The 6,000-nt window shown below is 40.5% G+C and overlaps 1 protein-coding gene across 2 annotated transcripts in view; it reads right to left on the minus strand.

The window, feature by feature from the left end:
* The window catches only part of ATN1 (atrophin 1), an 85,076-nt gene extending 79,407 nt beyond the window's left edge, over nt 1-5,669 (minus strand). Inside the window, exons 1-2 of one of the 2 annotated variants that reach the window (XM_034787041.1) lie at nt 5,371-5,669; nt 4,815-4,905 (exon numbers count right to left, since the gene is read on the minus strand). The gene's annotated coding sequence lies outside the window, so the exon portion shown is untranslated. Of the gene's footprint in view, nt 1-128; nt 226-4,814; nt 4,906-5,370 lie in introns of those variants that run through there. The other variant, XM_034787051.1, reaches the window with a different exon arrangement.
* Between the last annotated feature and the right edge of the window lie 331 nt (nt 5,670-6,000).

Raw genomic sequence — 6,000 nt, forward strand, 5'->3', positions numbered from 1 at the left:
TAAGGCCCTATGTATTGGGATCAGTACTGTCTGGGGGGGCAGGGGAGGGGTTTGTCCCCCATTGAGCCTCTCATACCACTCCCTGAAGCATCCATAGTGCGCATTGGGTAGGGATTCTTTCCAAATACCTTAGTCCTGTGTCTGTGCAAGCTGGCCAAGGCTCCATGCCTGGCCTTTGCTTTCGCCGGTCTGGATCTAATCAGCATGCAGAGTCTGCCTGAAGGATTACACAAGCTGCACACACTTCAATTGCTCACACAACTCCCTGCCCCCACAACCCATCTTTCCCTCCTGTAGCCTGTCCCATCCCCCTTTCCCAGTTACCAAGCAACAGCACAAAGGGAGAGTCTAGCGTGGAGGCCAAGAGAGGGCCCTGAGCCCTGCAAGAATGGATGAGAGTGTAACCCAATCGCAGTCTTTCCACCTGAGAATGAGGGAGAGCAAGGGAGAGCAAGAGCAAGAGAGACAGATAGACACACATAGAATGCAATAAAAATGCCGAACAGGCAACAGGGCCAAATAGCTGAATGCCCTAGAAAATGTGAGATACTAACCCCAAATTATAAACCCACAAAGTGAACAGGCGTGAAAACACATTTGTGACATCCATAATAAACCTATTATAGGCCTTATTTAAGCCTCTTTATAATCTATCATTTTGGCTTGGAGCATTCCATAGGACTCAAACAATGCCAAATTTATTCTGATTGCAAAGAAAAAGAAGTTTCTGTAAAGTCTGAACAAAAGATTTTTAAAATTACAAGTAATTAAAAAATTACCCTGAATTTAAAAACATTGGAATTTTGTCTAATGTTTCTTTGTGTCCCTCTAGCTCAAAAATGGCAGCTTACTGCCCCTTCAAACTATCCACAGAGTTCAGTGCAATTGAAAATACATGCACCAGCTACATTTAGAGATCAAAAGCTGTGTTTAATTAGGTAGCTAATTAATTTTGGTTTGACATATAGAGGTTTAATTCTGCTCACACTGGTGCCACTTGGTGATTTCAGTCCTTATCTACACTGGAAGCAGGACAAGGTATTGTGTGTGTGTGTGTGTGTGTGTAAGAGAAAGTGTGCAAATGATCAAGAAAATATAATGCCCTCAATTGGTTGGTTTAAGTTTTGAAGTTAAGGGTGCTCTTATATTCAGCACCTAACAGCTGCTTTAGCTCACATGTAGGAGCCTTTATTTCTGGAGCTGCATCATAAGAATTCCAGTCCTGTTACTAGTATTTTATTACATTTAAAAAAATATGTTAGAAGAACATTAAGGTTGCAAAGCCAAGAGCTCAACAGTTAAGAAATGCTAGAATTAAGTTTGCCTGTAACCTTAATTCAGCCCCCTTGTGTGTATAAATTATGATACAGTCTTTAATTACATGATCACAAACTATTTTTTCCACAGGATCTATGGTGCACACTGAATGGGTAACTAGTCAATATTTCTTTTTATCTGCATCATTCAAAGTCTGGCCCCAGGCCTCATTTACTGCCCAAACCCTGCACTGAATACAGTATTAATTTTGTCATGGGCATTTCTATGGTGCTCGTCACCATAATATCTGAGTGCTTCACAAACAATAATGAACTTATCCTCACAACACCTCTGTAAGGTAGGGAGCTATTACCCCCATTTTACACATGGAGAACTCAGGATCAGAGAGAGTAAGGCCAAAAGTACACTGATGTATTTTCATGCCTGAACTCAAATTTTGGGTGACCAACTTGAAACACATAGATCCTGATTTTTCAGAGTACTTAGCATTTTATACCATTTCCTGTGTACAGAAAGCACAGCTCCCATTGATCTGTTGCATTTACTTCCAACTTCTGCCACAAATGAGGCAGGGAGCCTCTAGGCAACTGTCTCATTCACTATAAACCTCTGATTAATTCCCTGAACACCATCCATTCCATGCACTGAATGAGACAGGGGTCCTGTGGAAAACAGCATGTGATTTTGTAATTAAAGATTGTATTACAGAGTATACACACAAGGGGATTGAATGCAACCTTAATTCTGGCATATCCTAACTTCTGAGTGTTTGATTTTGAAATCCTAACTTTCTGTTAACATAGTATTTTTAAAAAGTAATGTATTATTTATATTGTGGTAGCACCTAGAGGTCGCAATCATGGATCAAAGTCCCATTTCACAAACAAATAAAACAAAGTTTATGCCCCAGAAAACTCACAATCTGTGTTTATGACAAGACACAATAGGTGGTTAAGCATACAAATTGGCGTGGGAATCATTGGGGACAAGATAACTATAAAGATGCATTCGTATAAGTGATTAGCCCTGGCGTTGCAATTTTGTGTGGTTTATCATGGAGAAGTGGTAGTTTCTCCAAGTAAGGTTAATTTTTTGGCCAGAGGAGAGGAGACTGCTATGTGGAGGCATGGCAAGGAGCTGAAGGGTTGTGGGGCTAGAGAGGGCCTTTTCAGGAGTGTAGTTTTGGGAGGAGGAACCCATTGGCAGCATGACTAGAGGGGACATGATGGGGAACAAAGCGGGAACTCTCAGCTCACAAACTAAGGAGGTTCGCTGGCTAAGGATGCTGGCTAAGGATGCAGTCATCCTCCTTGAATTGGTGTTGGACAGTCCTATGGTGGATGCAAATGTACGCAAGTGGCTTGTGTGGGTGTCAAACAACCAACTGAAGCACAAATGGCTGAGTGCTCTAGTGCAGACAAGGCCTCAGTTGGACTTACTGTAAAGTGGGAGTAATGACACTAACTCATCATTGTGAAGAGCTTTGAAATCTACTGGTATGTGAAAAGCATTATTAGCTACATTTTTTTCAAGGTGGGTAAATAACCCACAGAGATGCTGAATGACTCAGCCAGAGGTGGTCTTGAGAAGCGGGCCCTGGTTATAGAACCAAAAGCTCTGTGTTCTAGTCATGGGTCTGACATTTAACATGCTATCCTTTTCTAGCACTTTTCTGCACAAGATTTTCTAGCATTCCAAGGGAAGGTCTCCTGTGTTGTACACATAGATTGTGTGCCTTTTTTGCCAGGTATGGATTGAATAAAGCAGGGATCACACTTTACTTTGATGCATGTGAAAATACTTTCCAGGGCTAGCAGCTTTGTCAATATGTTCCAGATTTGGGAATATTTAGTTTCTCTCCTTTTTCCTAGAAAACCTAGAAAAAATAAACATAAAAATAACCTATGCTAAGAGGGTGCTAAACTTGCCCAGAGAAGCACTGAAAAATCAGGAAATGTGAGAGTTCCTGGGCACCCCCTCATATATCTCCATTTACATTGCTGTCTTTAATTATATGATTATATGATCAGATCATAGACAACTTCTGAAATAATAATGTTGGCTCTTGGGCTGAGTGGAAGGCTGAAATTCAAGGCCTTGTGGGGTGGCGCCATTCGGATGGGAAATCAAGGAGATGGTAATCCTTGGTGAATCTGTTTATTTACAGAAACATACACAAAGTCCTGTTTGCCTGAGGAGCAGTAGCAACATAGAGCACACAGGGCATTTCCTTGCTGGAAAATCCCACCAGCCAGCTCAGGAGAGGCTGCCTCTCTGTCTCTGCTTCCTCAGGTTCACACAAACCCGCTTCTCCTGCTTTACTCGAAATCTATCTACAACCAACCCGTAGCCGCTGTATTTGTAATATCTAGGGCAACCCTGTAGCTCCACACAACTATAGAGCCTGCATGCTTTGACCGGGGGATGGGCCATTTGGCTCATAACTTTAATACCCCTTTAACGAGTTATGTCCTCTATCCACCCTTTCAATACCTTGACAACTCTTAATGGTGGCCCATTACAATATCATATAGTTTATTTTTTATAGTCTTTGGCCTTCAGCACCAAACCACAAACTCCTATACCTGATGGTATCCAGTATCTCATAGAAGTAGCCCAGCCCGTAACAGTTGGGGCCTTGTGAGTACCTCTCCTGTGTATATCCCAAAGGCTATAGGAGGGTTAGGAGAAGAGCTCCTCCTCTTCTTTGGTCATGTTGTTCTACAGGAAATCAGTTTCACTGCTGCCCAACCCTTAAGGTGTGAGAAAAAAATATAAATAAAAATAGTAAAAAGTATGATATTATAAGGAGGCAGTAGCTCTCCATCATTAAGGCTGCCCTATGATAAGGTTGATTTTGAGACAACTCCCTCCATCCACACTCTCACACAAACAGATACACACATTTATGAGTGAGAAAACCAACATTCTTCATGCTCACAGTTTTCAGATTAAATTTTGGTCTGAAAATGTCAGCTAAACAGAGCGACTATATTTTGAGATTAAGCAATTTACAAATGCTTCCTTTTTTTAAATGTTATAAAGTGTCTACCATCTCTTTGTATGCCTCAGTCTGGAACTGAAATAACAGTACACCACAATATTCTGATAGAAACATTTGATATTGGTTTGTGCAACAGGCAATTTTCAAGGGCAAAAATAATAAATTATTTATTATATTACTATTGAATGTAAACTAGAAATGAATCTGTATCATTGAGGCTGATAGCAAAAAGAAAAAAACAGATGAAGAATATAGTCTAGGATACCCCTCCCAATGAGGAATTATTTCAACAATGACTAAAGCAAAGATATTGAGGCAATGTATTCTTGTACATATTGTGCGCTCATTGACAAATTCTTTCACTTACAAAATCAGAGATACTGAGGTGATATATTGCTTGTGTGTGTGTGTTCCCATTGACAAGTGTTTTCCAGAACCTTCACTGGCATACTGGGGTGATGTATTGCTTATTAACCATGAATCTTCACTAACATATTCTTTCCACAATAATTTCAGTGCCTGCTGTTATTACCTTGACCAGCATGGCCCAGTCCACTAATTCAGTAATTTGATGACATATCCCATCGCATGGATTTTTTTTTTCCAAACATATCTTCATTTACCTACACAAAAGAAAAAAATGAAAACGAATGGCAGGAGAAGAAAACAAAACAAAACCTAGGAAATTCCAAAACTTAAAAACTGCGTAAAAAAACAACTAAGGTTGCTAAGCAACATCACATCATTTACAAATCCTAGGCACTTAAAAGCAAGGAAATGAACAGTGGAGTGTCCACATAATAAATATAACATATTATTCATATCTGATGCAAATAAATGCATATTTAATCACAAAACAACATTAACTATTATTCTAAATAATTACCATTTTCATCGGTTATCTAAAAGTATAAACACAATACAAAACTCTTCTGAAAAAGACACAAATTATATGCATATGCATTACTGATATACTGATCTGCCTCACCAAGTTTTCATGCAAACATAATTTGATTATATATCAAAATGCTATGTTTTCCATATTAAACTACACATAAAACATCATTATCAAGACACAGCACACACACCTGTGCCAATATACTCCAGTCTAGCAGTCTTCTGATATTCCAGTCCTTCCCAACTCATTTGCAGATGCACCTCAGTCCAGACCTGCAGCACCCTCAATTCCAGTCCCTCACACACACACCAACTCAGCTGATACCCCTCATTTCTGTCCAGTAAGACCTCCCCTTTACGCACATTTCAGTAACCTTGCTCACCCTGCCAAACTCACTGACAGATAGACTAAATAAGGCAATTTAGCAATTCTGCCATTCTCCTGTTTGAGCTCTGGCCTTGGACACTACTGCCCTCTCATGGGAGATCCACAGTCAAACATCCTCCTCTTCAACCTCCCCTCCCCTACCTGCTGAAGAGATACGCATTTTGAGAAAAGGAGAGGAGAGGGAGACAGGAAAATGGAGCTTTTACCAAGGTGATTTCTGAACTACAGTTCCCAGAATGCTTCTTGTTATCCCCAAATGTGGCCTCACAGATGGTGTCAGATTGCACATTCCCATATCAGTAGGTGGTGCTCAACCCTCTGAGGCAGTGGGGATTCTGTACTGTAGATGGCTCAGACTACATCTACTCTGCAAGCATTACAATGACACAGCTGCAACAATGCTGTCAGGATCCTGCTATTTAACCCAGACCAC

The sequence above is a fragment of the Trachemys scripta genome, chromosome 1, assembly GCF_013100865.1.
Source record: "Trachemys scripta elegans isolate TJP31775 chromosome 1, CAS_Tse_1.0, whole genome shotgun sequence".
Lineage (NCBI taxonomy): Eukaryota > Metazoa > Chordata > Testudines > Emydidae > Trachemys > Trachemys scripta.